The sequence below is a fragment of the Trachypithecus francoisi genome, unplaced genomic scaffold (assembly GCF_009764315.1).
Source record: "Trachypithecus francoisi isolate TF-2019V2 unplaced genomic scaffold, Tfra_2.0 Lachesis_group1, whole genome shotgun sequence".
Lineage (NCBI taxonomy): Eukaryota > Metazoa > Chordata > Mammalia > Primates > Cercopithecidae > Trachypithecus > Trachypithecus francoisi.
This window is the reverse complement of record NW_022681454.1, coordinates 130392802-130414766: the sequence shown is the minus strand read 5'-3', so window position 1 is coordinate 130414766 and position 21965 is coordinate 130392802. Positions and strand designations below refer to the sequence as shown.

The 21965-nt window shown below is 37.0% G+C and overlaps 1 long non-coding RNA gene across 1 annotated transcript; it reads left to right on the top strand.

Moving 5' to 3' along the window:
- The first annotated feature begins 406 nt into the window (after positions 1 to 406).
- LOC117084805 lies at positions 407 to 19131 on the top strand. The gene is made up of 3 exons (XR_004437677.1): positions 407 to 417; positions 11704 to 11707; positions 18955 to 19131. It is a non-coding gene; the product is annotated as an uncharacterized LOC117084805 (long non-coding RNA).
- The last annotated feature ends 2834 nt before the right edge of the window (positions 19132 to 21965 follow it).

The window sequence follows — 21965 nt, the reverse complement described above, 5'->3', positions numbered from 1 at the left end:
TCTTACACCCCTTCCCCTTTTGAAACCCTTAATAAAAACTTGCTGGTCTGAGACTCAGGCAGGCATCGTGGTCCAACCGATATGTGATATCATTCCCGGTGGCCCAGCCGGGAAAAAATTCCTCTCTTTGTACTGTCTCTCTTTATTTCTCAGCCAGATGACACTTATGGAAAATAGAAAGAATCTACATTGAAATATTGGGGGTGGGTTCCCCCAATAAGACAAACCTCTTTTCTCTAGTCTCATTATACATCAAAATTTATTGTTCTTTTTAAAAATGATGTATAGTCCCTGAGTCTAACCTCTTACTACTTGGGTCTTCACTTCTTTTCTATGAAGACCTGCATATGCATATGTAATAAATTTGTTCTCCTGTTAATTTGTCATTTGTCAAGTGGACAAAATATACATATGGGTGTGTGTGTATATGTATATATATATGTGTGTATATATATGTGCATATATATGTGCATGTATATATGTATATATTTATATATGTATATCCATATAATAGACACACACGTACACACACACAAAGTATATATATACACACACGCACACACACACACTGAGTGGGCAAAGTATATATATACACACCTATATATACACTTTATATATATACTTTATATATATATATACTGAGAATAATATATGTATTCACACACACACTAAGGATTTTACTGACAACTTTAAAGCTTTAAAAAATGTTTTAATGTGAACTTATCAAGTTGGTTGTAATATCCAGAAATGAGTGTCTGCTGGGAACTAATTAGACAATAAATACATATGTATGTATTTAGGATCTATATATATCTATAATATATATTATATATTAATACATAATATATAGTATATTAATATATACTATATAGTGTATATTCTATATTAACCTCTTTCCATTCCTTTTTTGGCATAATTATAGTTAATATATTTTGTCATTTACAAAAATTCACTTATATTTTATAATATATTTTGTGTATCTACTTTTCAGGAGTATCAAAAATAAAAACATTACTCTGTAGAAACTTTTTAAAATGTTAATATACCTTCTATCTAAAAATTTCAATGCTCAACATTTACTCTTTTCATGACAGTGGCTCTCACTATTTACTAACATTTGTAACACTTTATTTTCTAAAAATGTGCCATTTTACCTTTACCTCCGGTCACTGAATTTAGTTCTTTAATTTCTCTGTATCCCATAATAAGTAAAGAAGATAAAATGATATCATTTAAATTACAAGCAAATTATAGAAATTATGCCAGTATTTCTAATACCTTCCATTTACATTTAATGTAATGTATCTTCTTCTACAACTTGATACCAACATTTAAGAAATAAAGAACCGGCCGGGCGCAGTGGCTCAAGCCTGTAATCCCAGCACTTTGGGAGGCCGAGGCGGGTGGATCACGAGGTCAGGAAATCGAGACCATCCTGGCTAACATGGTGAAACCCCGTCTCTACTAAAAACTACAAAAATCTAGCCAGGCGAGGTGGCAGGCGCCTGTAGTCCCAGCTACTCAGGGGGCTGAGGCAGGAGAATGGTGTAAACCCAGGAGCGGGGCTTGCAGTGAGCTGAGATCCGGCCATTGCACTCCAGCCTGGGCGGCAGAGCGAGACTCTGTCTCAAAAAAAAAAAAAAAAAAAGAAATAAAGAACCAATTATGAAAATTGAACTTAGATGAAAAACTACAGTCTAATATCTTTAAAACATTCAAACAAATGTTTATTTACTATTGGGTGTTTTCTTATTTTATTTGCATTTAAACCTATTAAATTATTTATCTGACAAATACACTTGTATATATGGTTTCTTCTTCACCAGATATATGATATCAATTTAGCACATCAGATATACTTAAGTTTCACTGACCAAAATTGCATCTATTTTTGTAAAATTACTAGCAATGCATTTGGTTCATATGGCACTAATTTTTAGAACACATATAAGCTACCAAGTTTTTAAGATATATAAAGGCCTAATTTGTTGTAATGTGCTTCACTTTATCATGCTTCACAGATATTGCATTTTTTTCTTTTTCTTTTTTTTTTTTTTTTGAGACGGAGTCTCGCTCTGTCACCCAGACTGGAGTGCAGTGGCTGGATCTCAGCTCACTATAAGCTCCGCCTCACAGGTTTACGCCATTCTCCTGCCTCAGCCTCCTGAGTAGCTGGGACTACAGGCACCCGCCACCTCGCCCAGCTAGTTTTTTTGTATTTTTTAGCAGAGACGAGGTTTCACCGTGTTAGCCAGGATGGTCTTGATCTCCTGACCTCGTGATCCACCCGTCTCGGCCTCCCAAACTGCTGGGATTACAGGCTTGAGCCACCGTGCCCGGCCGCATTTTTTTTTCATTGAAGATTTATGGCAGCTCTGAGTAAAGCAAGTCTATTGTTGGTTCCATTTTCCCAACAACATGTATTAGTAATTCTTACACTTCATGTCTCTGTGTCACATTTTAGTAATTCTTACACTGGTTCACATTTTTATTACCATAACATTTATTACAGTGATCTACCATCACTGATTATTAATATTACTATTGCAATCATTTTGGGTGATATGAACCACATCCATGGAAGACAGAAAAATTTAATGCATAAATGTAGTGTGTGTTCTGAATGTTCCATGATCCAGCCATTCCTCCATCTCTCTCTCACTTCTCAAGCCTGCCTAATTCCTGAGACACAAAATTATTAAAATTAGGTCAACTAATAAGGCTACAATGGACTAAAAGTGTTCAAATGAAAGAAAAAGTTACACATCTCGAACTTTAAATAAACAACTAGAAATAATTAAGTAAGGAAGCTATGAAAGTCAAGACAGATTTAAATCTAGGCCTCTTGTGCCATACAGTTAACCAAGTTCTGAATGCAAAGGAAAAGTTCTTGAAGAAAATTAAAAGTGCTACTCCAGTAAACAAGTGAATAAGAATAAGAATGTGAAATAGCCTCATTGTTGATATGGAGACAGCTTTAGGGGTCCAGATAGAAGACCAAACCAGCCACAACATTCCTTTAAGCCAAAACCTAAGGCAGAGAAGGGCTCTAACTCTCTTCAACTCTTTGAAGACTGACAGAGTTGAGCAAGCTGCAAAAGAAAAGTTGAAAGGTAACAAAGATTGGTTCATGAACTTTAAGAAGCCATCTTCATAACATAGAAATACAAAGTGAAGCATCAAGTGTGGAAGCTGCAGCAAATTATTCAGATCTGAGATAACTGATGAAGAGTGTTACCCTAAACAATAGATTTTTTATTATAGATGGAAGACCCTTCTGTTGGAAGAAGATGCCATACAAAATTTTCAAAGTAGAGTGAAGAAGTCAATGTCTGGCTTCAAAGCTTCAAAGTACATGTGACTCTTTTGTTAAGGGTTAATGCAGTTAGTCACTTTAAGTTGAAGTTAGTTCTCATTTACCATGCCAATAACTCCATGGCCTTTAAGAATTATATTAAATTCACTCAGCTTGTACTATATAAATAGAACAACAAAGCCTGCATGACAACACACCAATTTTATCTTGGTTTTCTGAATATTTTAAGTCCACTGTTGAGACCTACTGCTCAGGAAACAAACAAAAAACAAACAAAAAAAAATCCTTTCAAAATACTGCTCATTTACAATGAGCTTAGTCAATCAAAAGCTGTTATGGAGATGTACAGGGAGATTCATGTTATTTTCTTTCCTGATAACACAACATTCATTCTGCAGCCCATGAATCAAAGAGTGATTTTGACTGTCAAGTCTTATTATTTAGGAAATACATTTGTAAGGTGATAGCTGCCACAAAGAGTAATTTATCTGATGGATCTGCACAAAGTAAATTGAAAACCTGATGGAAAGAATTAATCATTCTAGATGTCATTAAGAATATTTATGACTCATAGAAGATCAAAATATCAACATTCATAGGAGTTTGGAAGAAATTGATTTCAAGTCTCATGAATGACTTTGAGGAGTTAAAAGATTTCAGTGGAGGAAGTAACTGCAGATGTGGTAGCAACAGCAGGAGAACTAAAATTAGAAATGGAGCTGGAATCTGTGACTGAATTGGTACAACCTGAGACTAAAACTTTAAAGAATAAGAAATTACTGATTTTGGATAAGCAAAGAAAGTGGTTACTTGAGATGAAATCTCTTCCTGGTGAAGATGCTATGAGAGTTGTTGAAATGACAACAAATGATTTAAAATGTTAGATAAAATTTGTTGATAAAGCAGTTGCAGGATTTATGAGGACTGACTCCAATTTTGAAAGAAGTTCCACCATGGGTAGAATGCTATCAAACAGCATGGCATGCTACCAGAATTTTATTTGTGGAAAAAAAAAAAAGAGAGAGAGAGAGAATCAGTTGATACAGGACACTTCATTGTCATCTTATTTTTTAAAATGTGCCGAGCTACCCCAACTTCGAGGAATCTCCACCCTGATTAGTCAGTACCCTTTAACATCAAGGCAAAAAGCATATAATCGCTGAAGGCTATATTGATTATTAGCATGTTTTAGCATAAAAGTATTTTAAATTAAGGTATACATGTTTTGAAGACATAATACTATTGCATACTGAATAGATTACAGTCTAGTCTAAACATTATTCCCTGAGAAGCCAAAAAGTCCACATGACTTGCTGTATTGTGATATTGGCTTTACTGTGGTGATCTGGAACCAAAACTGCAGTGTTTCCAAGATATGTCTGTATGCTGTTGGATGATACTCTTTGTAATCCACTGATTGCTGTTTAAATAGAGGGATGGGGGTATAGGCCAATCCATTAGTTTGGATACCTTGATTAAACAATCTGATTAATAAGTTCATTTATCTGATACTTAACCTCAAAAAATGTCCTTACATCCTCATAGAGTTTTTATCATATTTGAAATAAATTATTTAAACCTATTTTGTACTTAACACATGCATATAGCACATAGTATGATTTAAATAAATGTTAGCTATGAGTATTCCAAAGTGAATAAAAGTAAAATTAGCTTTTAAACATTTTTAAAGTGTTGAAAAATGATTCTTACTTTTGGTAGCACCCAAGGAAAATATAATGCTACCCAGTACAGGTTTGCTTAACATTCATTTTGAAAGCAGTCTTATCTTACCAAAAAGGGAAACAGGAAAATTCAGGCCCTAATAATTTCTGTATGTTGTTTGAAAAAGTTAAATATAAAAGAAGTATTAATCAAATAAATATCAGAAACAGAAAGTTATAACAATATAATAGGAAATCAAGACAGCAAATGCATGAATTTACATAACTGCAACATGTATTGCTAGGATAAATATTCATTATAATAGTTTTATTCTAGAAATTTTTTGAACATTTTTATACAAGTGATCTTTTTTCAGCTCATGGAATGCTGTTATTCATTTTTAAAAGCAAGAAGAAATGAATAGTACAGTAAAGCAATTTAATTTATTTAGATATTCTTCAAAAACAAGCAAATTGTTTTTTAACCTCGCTGGCACTATTGAAAGGTATATATGAAGGAGTATGTATCAGTATTGTAAAAAAACACCCTTACATAGTAGCAATGTATATCTTACTGCAAAAATATCTAAAATCATAAGGTTTGATTCAAACAGAATTTTTCATTTACAAGCTTTATGATACTACCCATATCTCTTTAAATAAAGATGTCAGTTTTCTTACCAATAAAATATGAAAAATAATACCTACTCTGTTTTACTTGGATCAAGAATTCATAATGCATGTCCATTTTCATACAAAAAGGGCAATAATAATAGGACAGTATGTGAATGTCTTTTTCTCTGTGACTCTTCTTTATTTTAGATAATTTATTGCTAATATCATTTTGCTAATTTTCACATAATTTATATATGCAAAGAATAATAATCCTGTGAGAAACAAAATAAATAGGACCTATACATATTTTTTTTTAAATAGTCGTGTAAACACAACGTAGAGAACCCTATAGTGAATAAGTAGAAATGATTCCAGAGTTTGTAGTTTGTAAGACCATTAATTTTATTAGGCAAATTCTATCACGTAAAACATATCCAGAAAAAAAAAGTTTTCATGTCAATATTTTTACGTTTTTCAATGCTTTTCAATGTCAATAGCTCTATAGGCCAAGTGAATTTTCTTTAAATGGATGCATTAGTTTCAGGAAAAAAAAAAAAAGCGTGGGAAACTCAATTACTATACCAACATTCACAGACATATAACACCTCAAATAAGAATGACAACAAAAACTTAATAAAAGGATTGTAGATTTTTTTTTATTATTATACTTTAAGTTCTAGGGTACATGTGCATGACGTTTATATCATGTATAACTCCCCAATGCAATCCCTCCCTCCTCCCCCCTCCCCATGATAGGCCCCAGTGTGTGATGTTCCCCTTCCCGAGTCCAAGTGATCTCATTGTTCAGTTCCCACCTATGAGTGAGAACATGCGGTGTTTGGTTTTCTCTTCTTGTGATAGTTTGCTAAGAATCATGGTTTCCAGCTGCATCCATGTCCCTACAAAGGACGCAAACTCATCCTTTTTGATGGCTGCATAGTATTCCATGGTGTATATGTGCCACATTTTCTTAATCCAGTCTGTCACTGATGGACATTTGGGTTGATTCCAAGTCTTTGCTATTGTGAATAGTGCCGCAATAAACATACGTGTGCATGTGTCATTGTAGTAGAGTAATTTATAATCCTTTGGGTATATACCAGTAGTGGGATGGCTGGGTTATGGTACATCTAGTTCTAGATCCTTGAGGAATCGCCATACTGTTTTCCATAATGGTTGAACTAGTTTACAATCCCACCAACAGTGTAAAAGTGTTCCTATTTCTCCACATCCTCTCCAACACCTGTTGTTTCCTGACTTCTTAATGATTGCCATTCTAACTGGTGTGAGATGGTATCTCATTGTGGTTTTGATTTGCATTTCTCTGATGGCGAGTGATGATGAGCATTTTTTCATGTGTCTGTTGGCTGTATGGATGTCTTCTTTTGAGAAATGTCTGTTCATATCTTTCCCCACTTTTTGATAGGGTTGTTTGTTTTTTTCTTGTATATTTGTTTGAGTTCTTTGTAGATTCTGGATATTAGCCCTTTGTCAGATGAGTAGGTTGCAAAAATTTTTTTCCCATTCTGTAGGTTGCCTGTTCACTCTGATGGTAGTTTCTTTAGCTGTGCAAAAGCTCTTTAGTTTAATTAGATCCCATGTGTCAATTTTTGCTTTTGCTGCCGTTGCTTTTTAGACATGAAGTCCTTGCCCATGCCTATGTCCTGAATGGTACTACCTAGATTTTCTTCTAGGGTTTTTATGGTATTAGGTCTAACATTCAAGTCTCTAATCCATCTTGAATTAATTTTCGTATAAGGGGTAAGGAAAGGATCCAGTTTCAGCTTTCTACCTATGGCTAGCCAATTTTCCCAGCACCATTTATTGAATAGGAATCCTTTCCCCATTTCTTGTTTCTCTCAGGTTTGTCAAAGATCAGATGGCTGTAGCTGTGTGGTATTATTTCTGAGGACTCTGTTCTGTTCCATTGGTCTATTCTCTGTTGTGGTACCAGTACCATGCTGTTTTGGTTACTGTAGCCTTGTAGTATAGTTTGAAGTCAGGTAGCGTGATGCCTCCAGCTTTGTCCTTTTGACTTAGGATTGTCTTGGCATGTGGGCTCTTTTTTTGGTTCCATATGAACTTTAAAGCCGTTTTTTCCAATTCTGTGAAGAAAGTCATTGTTAGCTTGATGGGAATGGCATTGAATCTATAAATCACCTTGGGCAGTATGGCCATTTTCACGATATTGATTCTTCCTATCCATGAGCATGGTATGTTCTTCCATTTGTTTGTGTCCTCTTTGATTTCACTGAGCAGTGGTTGTAGTTCTCCTTGAAGAGGTCCTTGACATCCCTTGTAAGCTGGATTCCTAGGTATTTTATTCTCTTTGAAGCAATTGTGAATGGAAGTTCATTCCTGATTTGGCTCTCTGCTTGTCTGTTACTGGTGTATAAGAATGCTTGTGATTTTTGCACATTAATTTTGTATCCTGAGACTTTGCTGAAGTTGCTTATCAGCTTAAGGAGATTTGGGGCTGAGACAATGGGGTTTTCTAATATACAATCATGTCATCTGCAAACAGGGACAATTTGACTTCTTCTTTTCCTAACTGGATACCCTTGATTTCTTTCTCTTGCCTGATTGCCCTAGCCAGAACTTCCAACACTATGTTGAATAGGAGTGGTGAGAGAGGGCATCCCTGTCTTGCGCCAGTTTTCAAAGGGAATTTTTCCAGTTTTTGCCCATTCAGTATGATATTAGCTGTGGGTTTGTCATAAATAGCTCTTATTATTTTGAGGTACGTTCCATCAATACCAATTTATTGAGCGTTTTTAGCATAAAGGGCTGTTGAATGTTGTCAAAAGCCTTTTCTGCATCTATTGAGATAATTATGGGTTCTTGTCTTTGGTTCTGTTTATATGCTGGATTACGTTTATTGATTTGCGAATGTTGAACCAGCCTTGCATCCCAGGGATGAAGCCCACTTGATCATGGTGGATAAGCTTTTTGATGTGCTGCTGAATCCGGTTTGCCAGTATTTTATTGAGGATTTTTGCATCGATGTTCATCAGGGATATTGGTCTAAAATTCTCTTTTCTTGTTGTGTCTCTGCCAGGCTTTGGTATCAGGATGATGTTGGCCTCAGAAAAAGAGTTAGGGAGGATTCCCTCTTTTTCTATTGATTGAAATAGTTTCAGAAGGAATGGTACCAGCTCCTCCTTGTACCTCTGGTAGAATTCAGCTGTGAATCCATCTGGTCCTGGACTTTTTTTCGTGGGTAGACTATTAATTGTTGCCTCAATTTCAGAGCCTGCTATTGGTCTATTCAGGGATTCAACTTCTTCCTGGTTTAGTCTTGGGAGAGTGTAAGTGTCCAGGAAATTATCCTTTCTTCTAGATTTTCTAGTTGATTTGCGTAGAGGCATTTATAGTATTCTCTGATGTTTTTGTATTTCTGTGGGGTCAGTGGTGATATCCGCTTTATCATTTTTTATTGCGTCTATTTGATTCCTCTCTCTTTTTCTTCTTTATTAGTCTAGCTAGTGGTCTGTCAATTTTGTTTATCTTTTCAAAAAACCAACTCCTGGATTCATTGATTTTTTGGAGGGTTTTTTGTGTCTCTATCTCCTTCAGTTCTGCTCTGATCTTAGTTATTTCTTGCCTTCTGCTAGCTTTTGAATGTGTTTGCTCTTGCCTCTCTAGTTCTTTTAATTGTGATGTTAGAGTGTCAATTTTAGATCTCTCCTGCTTTCTCTTGTGGGCATTTAGTGCTATAAATTTCCCTCTACACACTGCTTTAAATGTGTCCCACAGATTCTGGTATGTTGGATCTTTGTTCTCATTGGTTTCAAAGAACATCTTTATTTCTGCTTTCATTTCGTTATGTACCCAGTAGTCATTCAGGAGCAGGTTGTTCAGTTTCCATGTAGTTGAGCGGTTTTGATTGAGTTTCTTAGTCCTGAGTTCTAGTTTGATTGCACTGTGGTCTGAGAGACAGTTTGTTATAATTTCTGTTCTTGTACATTTGCTGAGGAGTGCTTTACTTCCAATTATGTGGTCAATTTTGGAATAAGTGCAATGTGGTGCTGAGAAGAATGTATATTCTGTTGATTTGGGGTGGAGAGTTCTATAGATGTCTATTAGGTCTGCTTGGTGCAGAGATGAGTTCAATTCCTGGATATCCTTGTTAACTTTCTGTCTCGTTGATCTGTCTAATGTTGACAGTGGAGTGTTGAAGTCTCCCATTATTATTGTATGGGAGTCTAAGTCTCTTTGTAAGTCTCTAAGGACTTGCTTTATGAATCTGGGTGCTCCTGTATTGGGTGCATATATATTTAGGATAGTTAGCTCTTCCTGTTGAATTGATCCCTTTACCATATGTAATGGCCTTCTTTGTCTCTTTTGATCTTTGATGGTTTAAAGTCTGTTTTATCAGAGACTAGGATTGCAACCCCTGCTTTTTTTTGTTCTCCATTTGCTTGGTAGATCTTCCTCCATCCCTTTATTTTGAGCCTATGTATGTCTCTGCATGTGAGATGGGTCTCCTGAATACAGCAGACTGATGGGTCTTGACTCTTTATCCAGTTTGCCAGTCTGTGTCTTTTAATTGGAGCATTTAGTCCATTGACATTTAAGGTTAATATTGTTATGTGTGAACTTGATCCTGTCATTATGATATTAACTGGTTATTTTGCTCGGTAGTTGATGTAGTTTCTTCCTAGCCTCGATGGTCTTTACATTTTGGCATGTTTTTGCAATGGCTGGTACCGGTTGTTCCTTTCCATGTTTAGGGCTTCCTTCAGGGTCTCTTGTAAGGCAGGCCTGGTGGTGACAAAATCTCTAAGCATTTGCTTATCTGTAAAGGATTTTATTTCTCCTTCACTGATGAAGCTTAGTTTGGCTGGATATGAAATTCTTGGTTGAAAATTCTTTTCTTTAAGAACGTTGAATATTGGCCCCCACTCTCTTCTGGCTTGTAGAGTTTCTGCCGAGAGGTCTGCTGTTATTCTGATGGGCTTCCCTTGTGGGTAACCCGACCTTTCTCTCTGGCTGCCCTTAAGATTTTTTCCTTCATTTCAACTTTGGTGAATCTGGCAATTATGTGTCTTGGAGTTGCTCTTCTGGAGGAGTATCTTTGTGGCGTTCTCTGTATTTCCTGAATTTGAATGTTGGCCTGCCCTACTAGGTTGGGGAAGTTCTCCTGGATGATAACCTGTAGAGTGTTTTCCACTTGGTTCCATTTTCCCCCTCACTTTCAGGCACCCCAATCAGACGTGGATTTGGTCTTTTTACATAATCCCATACTTCTTGCAGGCTTTGTTCATTCTTTTTTTCTTCTTTTTTCTTTTGGTTTCTCTTCTCGCTTCATTTCATTCATTTGATCCTCAATCGCTGATCCTCTTTCTTCCAGTTGATCGAGTCGGTTACTGAAGCTTGTGCATTTGTCACGTATTTCTCGTGTCATGGTTTTCATCTCTGTCATTTCGTTTATGATCTTCTCTGCATAATTAGTCTAGCTGTCAATTCTTCCACTCTTTTTTCAAGATTTTTAGTTTCTTTGCGCTGGGTACGTAATTCCTCCTTTAGCTCTGAGAGGTTTGATGGACTGAAGCCTTCTTCTCTCATCTCGTCAAAGTCATTCTCTGACCAGCTTTGATCCATTGCTGGCGATGGGCTGCGCTCCTTTGCAGGGGGAGATGCGCTCTTATTTTTGAATTCCAGCTTTTCTGCCCTGCTTCTTCCCCATCTTTGTGGTTTTATCTGTCTCTGGACTTTGATGATGGTGACATACTGATGGGGTTTTGGTATAGGTGTCCTTCCTGTTTGATAGTTTTCTGTCTGACAGTCAGAAGGACTGTCTGTTGGTCTGTTGGAGATTGCTTGAGGTCCACTCCAGACCCTGTTTGCCTGGGTATCAGCAGCAGAGGTTGCCGAAGATAGAATATTGCTGAATAGCGAGTGTACCTGTCTGATTCTTTCTTTGGAAGTTTCCTCTCAGGGGTGACGCCTCCCTGTGAGGTGTGGGGTGTCAGACTGCCCCTAGTGGGGAATGTCTCCCAGCTAGGCTACTCAGGGGTCAGGGACCCACCTGAGCAGGCAGTCTGTCCATTCTCAGATCTCAACCTCCACGTTGGGAGATCCACGGCTCTCCCCAAAGCTGTCAGACAGAGTCGTTCGCATCTGCACCGGCCCCCGCTCTTTCCCCTAATGGACTGCAGCTGTGCGCTGTCCGCAGAGGTAGAGTCTACAGAGACAGGCAGACTTCCTTGAGCTGCTGTGAGCTCCACCCAGTTCGAGCTTCCCAGTGGCTTTGTTTACCTACTTAAGCCTCAGCAATGGCGGGCGCCCCTCCCCCAGCCTCGCTGCTGCCTTGCGGATAGATCGCCGCAGACGGCTGTGTTAGCAGTGAGGGAGGCTCCGTGGGCGTGGGACCCTCCCGGCCAGGTGTGGGATATATTCTCCTGGTGTGCCTGTTTCCTTAAAGCGCAGTATTGGGGTGGGAATTACCTGATTATCCAGGTGTTGTGTGTCTCAGTTCCCCTGGCTAGGAAAAGGGATTCCCTTCCCCCTTGCGCTTCCAGGTGAGGCGATGCCTCGCCCTGCTTCAGCTCACGCTGGTCAGGCTGCAGCAGCTGACCAGCACCGATTGTCCGGCGCTCCCTAGAGAGATGACCCCAGTACCTCAGTTGAAAATGCAGAAATCACGGTCTTCTGTGTCGCTCGCGCTGGGAGTTGGAGAGTGGAGCTGTTCCTATTCGGCCATCTTGCTCCGCCCCCCGATTTTTTTTAAGTGATAGTCTTAAGTTTGATCAAACTACTATAAAAATTAATCAATCGATAACTAAATGAGCTTCATTTAAGTTCAACATTTTAATACTATTTTAGGAAATATATCACTGTTACCTGGAACTAGAGAGACAGGAACATTTATGGTTAGACATGGTGGCTCTAGAGTCAAAGGTTTAAATAAGGGTATGGGTAAGCTTATGATAGTACATTTATGTAGAAATTGTAAATAGTTCTTAGGATTTCACTGTTACTTTACCAAGATGTATAACATTAAACAATTTAAAAAAACACCAAAATCTCTTGTGCTTAACCAACCACCCTTCTTCCTTTTTACTGTTAAATAATAATATAGCCAGGATTGTGCTGGATATTTGTTTTAAGTATCTGTAATTTATTCTTTAGGATGTCACAATAAAGTTTAAAATAAAATGTGTAGATTGAATGTTTTCAGATACACATTTTTTAAAAACTTTCATAAATTAACATTATTAGAAATAATATAAATAACAAAAATACAATTAAGAAAAATGAGATATTGCCTCATTGACTTTTTAAACACCATTCTGTAAACTTATTACAACCAATAACTAATTCCAGTCACGTTTTAAGCAAATACACATGCAATGAATTATTCAAAATTCGTGTATTAGACATACCATCCACCTGAGAGTCTGACAATTTACTGATTTTCATTGCTTTAATATGATCTATTCAAAGGAAAGTGCTCAGAATTCTGTGAATATTTCATTTATCTTCACATCACCTAGAGATTCGTTTTCACCTTCTGTCTCTATTCAAGGAATTTATTCCTTCCTTTATTTTTATTTTTCTACTTTTTATGTACAGAGATGTTTATTATATTATCATAGCAGAATACTAGAAAATCTAATTAATAATATAAAAGTGTTATATCATGGTACAGATATAGAATGGCATTTTAGGTATCCATTAAAGATTTGTACGAATTTTTTAACAACATATGGAAATATATATCACATAATTTTAAATTTAATTTTACATTTTTTCTTCCAAGTTTTAGATTCAGGGGGGTAAATGTGCAGGTTTCTTACATGTGTAAATGGTGTGTCATGGAGGATTAGTGTACAGATTTCATCATCCAGGTCATAAGCATAATATCCAAAAGAGAGATTTTTAATCCTCACTTTCCTCCCACACCCCACCTCAGGTAGGGCCCAGTGTCTGTTGTTCTCTTGTTTCCACGCCTACTCAGTGTTTAGCTCCCATTTAAAAGTGAGAACATGCAATATTTGGCTTTCCGTACCTGCATTAATTCACTTAGCATACTGACCTGTAGCAGCATTCATGTTGCCACAAAGGACTTGATTTCATCTTTTCCATGGCAGAGTATTATTCCATGGTGTATACATACTAGTTTTTTTTTTTCTTTTTCTTTTTTTTTTTTCTACTCCACCATCGACGAGCATCCAGCTTGATTTCAAGTCTTTGCTATTGTGAAGAGCGCTGTAATAAGCATATGTTTACATGAGTCTTTAAGGTAGAACAATTTATATTTCTCTGGGTATAGAGCCAATAATGGGATTTCTGTGTCCAATGATAATCCTGTTTTAAGTTTGAGCAATCTCTAAACTACTTTCCACAGTGGCTGAACTAATTTACATTCCCTCTAGCAGTGTAAAAGCATTCCCTTTCCTCCACAACCTCACCAACATCTGTTATTTTTTGACTTTCTAAAACAGCCATTCTGACTGGAGTGATATAGTATCTCATTGTGATTTTGATATGTCACATGTATTTCTTCTTCTAAAAGGTGTTTGTTAATGTCTTTTGCCCATGTTTTAATGGGGTTGTTTTTTGCTTGTACATTGGTTTAGTTCCTTATAGATGCTAGATCTTTGTCAGATGCATAGTTTGCAAAAATATTCTCCCGTTCTCTACATTGTTCTTTCACTCTGTTGATAGTTTCTTTTGCTGTGCAGAAGCTCTTCAGTTTAATTAGATACCATTTGTCAATTTTTGCTTTTGTAGCAATTGCTTTTGGCATCTTCATCATGCAATCTTTGCCATTCTCCCTGGTGTGAGATGGTATTTCATTGTGATTTTCATTTGCACTTCTATAATGATCAAAGATTTTGAACATTTTTTCATAGGTTTGTTGGTCACATGTCTGTCTTCTTTTGAGAAGTGTTAGTTCATAGTTTTTGCCCAGTTTTTAATGAGGGTGTTTGGACTTTGCTTGTTAATTTATTTGAGTGTCTAATAGTTTCTGGATGTTAAATCTTTGTCAGACACATAGTTTGCAAATATTTTCTTCCATTCTGTAGGGTATCTGTTTACACTGTTGATAGTTTCTCTTGCTATGTAAAAGATCTTTCGTTTAATTAGGTACAACTTTTTCTATTTTTTGTTTTTGGCCAGGCACAGTAGTTCATGACTGTAATCTAGAACTTTAGGAGGCCGAGGTCTGAGGATCACTTGAACCCAGGAGTTCAAGACTAGCCTGAGGAACACAGGGATACCCTGTCTCTATTTTAAAAATTTTAAAAATAGACAGACATTGTAGCACACAGAAAATATAAATTAGCCAGGAATTGTGGCATATGCATTTAGCCTACTTAGAAGGCTGAGGTGGGGGGATTGCTTGAGCCCAGGAGATAGAGACTACAGAGGCTGCAGTGGGCAATTATTACACCACCTCACCCCAGCCTGAGTGTCAGAGTGAGACCTTGTCTCTCAAAAAAAAAAAAAAGATTTTGTTGCCATTCTTTTCAGAGTCTTTGTTATGAAGTCTCTGCCTATGTCCAGAATGGTATTTACTAGGTTTTCTTCAGGGATTTGTGTCGTTTTCGATTTTACATTTAAGACTTTTACCCATCTTGAGTTGATATTTGTGGATAGTGAAAGGAAGGGGAACAGTATCAATCTTCTGGATATGGCTAGCCAGCTATCCTAGAACCACTTATTGAATAGAGAGTCCTTTCTCCATTGCTTATTTTTGTTGACTTTGTCAAAGATCAGATGGCTGTAGAGGGAGCTTTATTTCTGAGTTCTCTATTCTGTTCCATTGGTCTACGTGTCTGTCTTTGTAGTAAAAACATGCTGTTTTGATTACTGTGGCCTTTCAGCATAGTATAAAGTCGGGTAATGTGATGCCTCTGGCTTTGTTCTTTTTATTTCAAATTGCTTTGTCTAATTAGTCTCTTCTTTTTAAGTTCTATATGAATTTTAGAATAGTTTTTTTTTTTTTTCAATTCTGTTAAAAATGTGTTGGTATTTTGATAGGAATAACATTGAATCTATAAATTGCTTTGGGCAGTATAACTACTTTAACAACATTGATTCTTTCTATCCATGAGTATGAAATGTTTTTCTATTTATTTGTGTCATCTATGATTTCTTTAAGCAGTGTTTTATAGTTCTCCTTGTAGGGACATTTTACCTCTCTAATTAGCTGTGTTCTTAGGTAGTTTATTGTTTTTGCAACTATTGTGAATAAAGTTGCATTCGTGATTTGGCTCTCAGTTTGGACATATTGATGTATAGAAATGCTACTTATTTTTATACATTGATTTTGTATCCTGAAACTTTGCTGAACTTTTTTTAATCAGATGTAAAGGGCGTTGGGCAGAGACTATGGTGTTCTCTAGGTATAGAAACACCATTAGCAAAGATAAATAGTTTGACTTCCTCTCTTCTTACTTGGATGTCTTTTATTTCCTTCTCTTGCCTCATTGCTCTGGCTAGGACTTCCAGTGCTATGGTGAATAAAGGGTGAGAGTGGGCATACTTGTCTTGTTCTGGTTCTTTGGCTGGGGGTTTGTCATAGATGATTCATTATTTTGAGGTTTTTTTTTTTTTTAATGCCTAATTTGTTGAGTGTTTATAACATGAAGAAATGTTAAATGTTATGAAAAACCTTTTCTCTAGCTATTGAAATGATTGCATGGTTTCTGTTTTTAGTTCTGTTTATGTGTTGAATCATATTTATTGATTTGTGTGTATCCAATCAACCTTGCATCCCCAAAATAAAGCCTACTTGATCATGATAGATTGGCTTTTTGATGTGATGCTGGATTCAGTTTGCTAGTATGTTGTTGAGGACTTTCAAATCCATGTTCATCAGAAATATTGCATGAAGTTTTCATTTTCTGTTGGGTGATTCCAGATTCTGGTGTTAGAATGATGCTGGCCTCATAGAATGATTAGAGGGGGGAGTTCCTTCTCCCTAACTTTTTTTGGGGGAATAGTTTCAGATTCCCCAAATAGATTTGTATCAGAATTTTACAAAATATCTGGTAGAATTTGCCTGTGAATCCTTCTGGCCTAGGTCTTTTCCTGATTGATAGCTATTTGTAACTGATTTAATTTCCAAACTTCATATTGTTCTGCTCAGTGTTTTATTGTCTCGTTCAACATTGGGAAGTTGTATATTTTCAGGAACCTATCCATTTATTTTAGGTTTTCTAGTTTGTATGCATAGAGGTGTCTGCAATACTCTCTGAGAGGTTTTACAATCTCTGATGGGTTAGTGGTAATGTCTGTCATTTATGATTGTGTTTATTTGGAACATTTTTCTTTTTATAATTGTTAGTCTACCTGGTGGTGTATTAATCTCATTTATTTTTTCAGATAGAAAACTTTTGGTTTTGTTGATATTTTGTACACTTTTTGTGCCATTCACATTTTATTTTGGTTATTTCTTTTCTTCTGCTAGCTTTAGGGTTAGTTTATTCTTGTTTACTCTAGATTCTCTAGGTGTAATGTTAGTTTACTAATTTGATTTTTTTAACTTTTTAAATTTTGATGTGGTTTTTAGTGCTATAAACTTTCCCCTTAGCATTGGTTTAGCTGTGTACCAGAGATTCTAGCAGGTTATGTATTTGTTTACATCTATTTTGAATAATTTCATGATTTCTACTTTAATTATATTGTTTACTCAAACGTCCTTTGGGAGCATATTTAAAAATTTATATGTAATCATATGGTTTTGAGAGATCTCTTTGACATTGATTTCTATTTTTATTGCACTGTGTTCTGAGAGTGTGGTTGGTATGACTTTAATTCTTTTTAATTTGTTGCAAAGAACTGTTTTATGGCCAACTGTGTAGTCAATCTTAGAATATGTGCCATGTGCAAAGAAGAATAATATATATTCTGTTGTTGTTGGATGAAGTGTTCTGTAGATGTCTATTAGGTCCATTTGGTCAAGTGTCAAATCTAGGCTCTGAATAACTTCATTAGTTTTCTTGCTAAAGTATCTGTTTAATGTCAGACAGTGGAGCGTTGAAATTTCCCACTATTATTGTATTGTTCGCTAACTATCTTTGTAGGTCTCTAAGAACTTGTCTTATGAATCTAGGTGTTCCCATTTGGGTATATATACATTTAGGATAGTTAAGTCTTCCTGCTGAATTAAACCTTTTATCATTACATAATCCCCTTCTTTGTTCTTTTTTTTTGGTTATGATTTAAAGTCTGTTTTGTCTAAAATAAGAATAGCAACTAAGCTCCTTTTTTGTTTTTGACTTGCTTGGTAGATTTTTCTCCATCCCTTTATTTTGAATCTATGGGTGTCACTGCATATGAGATGGATCTCTTGAAGGCAGCATACAGTTGGGTCTTGTTTCTTTATCCAACTTGCCACTCTAAAATTTAAGTGGGGCGTTTAGCCCATATATGTTCAAGGTTACTATTGATATGTGTGGATTTAATCCTGTCATGTTAGCTGGTTGTTATATAGATTTTATTGTGCAGTTGTTTTATAGTTTCAATTGTCTATGTATTTGTCTATGTGTCTCTCATCTATGTGTCTTTGTGGTGACTGGTAACATTCTTTTGTTTTCATATTTAGTTCTCCATTAAGGACCTCTTGTAAGGCAGGTCTGGTGGTAGCAAATTCCTTAGCATTCCCTAGTCTGAAAAAGATTTTATTTCACCTTTATTTATGAAGCTTAGTTTGGTTGGATATGAAATTAATTGTTTCAATTTATTTTATTTAAGGATGCTGAATATAGGTCCACAATCTTTTCCAGCTTGCAGGGTTTCAGCTGAAAAGTTCACTGTTAGCATGATGGGGTTTGCTTTGTGGGTAACCTGTCCCTTCTTTCTAGCTGCCTTTTATATTTTTTCTTTCATTTTGACCTTGGAGAATCTGATGAATATGTGTCTTGGCGATGGTTGTCTTGTAAGGTATTTCACAAGGCTTCTCTGAATTTCCTGAATTTGAATGTTGACCTCTCTAGTGAGCTTGTGGAAACTTTTATGGACATTATCTTCAAGTATGTTTTCCAAATTGCTTGCTCTTTCTCCCTCCCTTTCATGGATGCCAAGGGGTCATAGATTTGGTCTTTTTACATAATCTCATATTTCTCAGAGGATTTGTTCATTATTTTTTCTTCATTTTTGTCTGATTGAGTTGACTCTAAAACCTGGTCTTTGAGCTCTGATATTCTTCCCTCAGCTTGGTCTAGTCTGCTGTTAATACTTCTGATTGTATTATGAAAGTCTTGCAGTGAGTTTTTCAGCTCTATTAGATAAGGTTGGTACTTTCTTTTTTTTTTTTTTCTTTGTTCTTAATTTTCATTTTTATTTCTTCTAAAAAACACAAAATACCTGTGCAGAATGTGCAGGTTTGTTATATAGGTATATGAGTGCCTTGGAGGTTTGTTACACCTATTGACCCATCTTCTAAGTTCCCTCCACTCACCCCCCATCCCCCAACAGGCCCTGGTGTGTGTTGTTCCCCTCCTTGTGTCCATATGTTCTCAATATTCAACTCCCACTTATGAGTCAGAACATGCAGTGTTTGGTTTTCTGTTCCTGTGTTAGTTTGCTAAGGATGATAGCTTCCAGCTTTATCCATGTTCCTGCAAGAACCTTTATCCATGTTCCTACAAAGAAGACCCTATATTGCCAAGACCATCTTAAGCAAAAAGAAGAAAGCTGGAGGCATCATGCTACATGACTTCAAACTATACTAGAAGGCTACAGTAACCAAAATGGCATGCTACTGGTACCAAAACAGACACACAGACCAATGGAGCAGAACAGAGACCTCAGAAATAACACCGCACATCTACAACCATCTGATCGTCGATGAACCTGACAAAAACAAGCAATGCGGAAAGGATCCCCTATTCAGTAAATGATGCAGGGAAAACTGGCTAACCATATGCAGAAAACTGAAACTGGACACATTACTTACACCTTATACAAAAATTAACTCAGAATGGATTAAAAACTTAAATATAAAACCCCAAACCACAAAAATCCTAGAAGAAAACCTAGGTAATACCATTTAGGACATAGGCATGGGCAACAAAAACCAAAATTGACAAATGGGATCTAATTAAACTAAAGAGCTTCTGCACAGCAAAATAAACTATCATCAGAGTGAAGAGGCAACCTACAGAATGGGAGAAATTTTTTTCAATCTACCCATCTGACAAAGGTCTAACATACAGAATTTACAAGGAACTTAAACATATTTAGAAGAAAAAAAACAACCCCATCAAAAAGTGAGTGCAGGATATGAAAAGACATTTCTCAAAAGAATACATTTTTGTGGCCAGCAAACATATGAAACAAAGCTCAAAATCACTTAGTATCACAAGGCTGATACTTTCTTAAAGTGGCTATTTTTGTCTTTCAGGGTTTGTATTGTTTTATTGAATTCCTTTGATTCTTTACATTAGATTTCAACTCTTTCCTGAGTCTCAGTGATCTTTGTTACCATACAGATTCTGAATTCTGTGTTGCTCATTTTAGTTATTTTGATCTTGTTATAAACCATTACTGGGGAGTAGGTGCAGTTTTTTGGAGGCAAGTAGACACTCTGGCTTTTTGAGTTTCTGGAATTCTTATACTAGTTCTTTCTTACATGTGTCGGCTGGGGTTAAGTTCCTTTAATCCTTGAAGTTGCTGTCTTTTGAGTGGGACTTTTTGCATGTATATTCTTTGATCCTTTTCAGTGTTTGACTGTGTTAGATTTTGCGCTAACTAGACTGGCTTTATTTCTGAATGATTTCAAGGGGACAAAGCTTAGCTGAGCACTCCTAAGCTGTATGCTTTTACACTGGAGGGTTGAGAACTGGCCCACAGTTTTGTTGTCTGGCCCCTCAAGTTGAAGCACCTGCTCTGCTAGAGAGACAGAAATGTTCCTGGTCCACTGGCAACAACACTCTCGTTGTGGGGAGGGTGCTGGCAAGAGTGCTTAATTGGGGAAGTGATGGCTAATATAAGCAAAGTGGTGGGAGGTGGCTGCAGGCAAGTGCATGCTGGCAAAGTCCTTGAGGGATGCTGTGGATGCATGTGAGCCAGTGGAGACCCCTCTGCAGAAGCTTTCTGATAGGAGAGGTTACTTGTGGAGGAGCTATGGCAGTGGCCTCTGGGAAGCACCTTGTTTGGCATCTGAAACTGCCACAAGTGAATGTGACCAGGTAGGGACACTGAGAGAGGCCAAAAGACACAAGGACACTCAGATCAGACTGGCCTCATCCAAAGGGCAAGAGGGCCCTGTTCTGTCCAGGTCTGACAGTCAACAAAGGGCAAAGCCACCTACAGGAATGTGGCAGGACTTGGCAGATGGTTGTCCCTGGCTGTGCTCTACTTCAGCCATTCCTGCATCAAATCCTCTGGGTTCTCCACTGCCTGGAGTCCTGTTCCTTCCAACTCTCCAAGCAGCTTTTTCTGTCTGCTCAAATGTCTGTGGGGGTCACGGGGTCTCCTGCAGCTAGATTCTGGAAGTCCATGGTGACGGTGAGCCACTCCATACCTTTCCAACTCACCCCTTTTTCAGGAGTCACTTGAGGCCAAGAAGGAGTCCTGGTGGTTGACAACCCCATACAATGTTCCTAGCTTTCTCCCATTTCAGTTCAGAGTCTATGTTGCCTCTGTATCCCCTCTCAATGCCTTCCTTCCATAGATCTGTCCAGAGTGTGCTGGTCTTCTTGGTAACCTGTTCTCTCATTGGAAGAAAACATTCCTCGCTGCATTAGTCAGCCATCTTTGCTTTTATCAAATTTTCACCATTCTTTTTCAAACAACGTTTTGCTGTCTAACACACTAGAAAATCTTCTCCAGCTCTTTTATGCCTAACCCCACCCGAAACAAGATTAGCCTTTTTCACTGTGATCTCCTGTTTGTATCTGTGATTACCAAATATCCTGTATTCCAGATAAGGATTGTGGCAAACTGATGCTCAAATGTAATTCAGTGAATGATGAAGGTTCTTAACTCCTCCTTCTCTTCTTGTCTTGAATTTAGGAATTCCCTAAATTTCTAAATGTGATTGTCTTTCTTCGTTTTGTTACCCTCTTTGGAAAAATTGTGCATTTCTGTGACTTCAATTTTTTAAATTTACCATCAGGCTTCAAGTGAGCTGATTAGAGCCATTTCATACTCGCCTCTCCACTAGAAAGAAGTAAAATAGTGAGCAGACAATCACACTTTGAATAGCTCACCCAAGGTAAACACAGTAATTCAATAGAAAAGTGACAGGAAATGCCTAAAGCCACGTAAGAGAGGAAAGGAGACAGCATGCTTATCCAAGATTGGCTGCAGCTGAGACTGACTCCCCAGTGTGGAGAAAGGGTAAGTGAAAGAACCTCAGTAGTCCACATTCCAACTGTGCACTCCCACAATCTTAGTCACAGGAGAGCCTC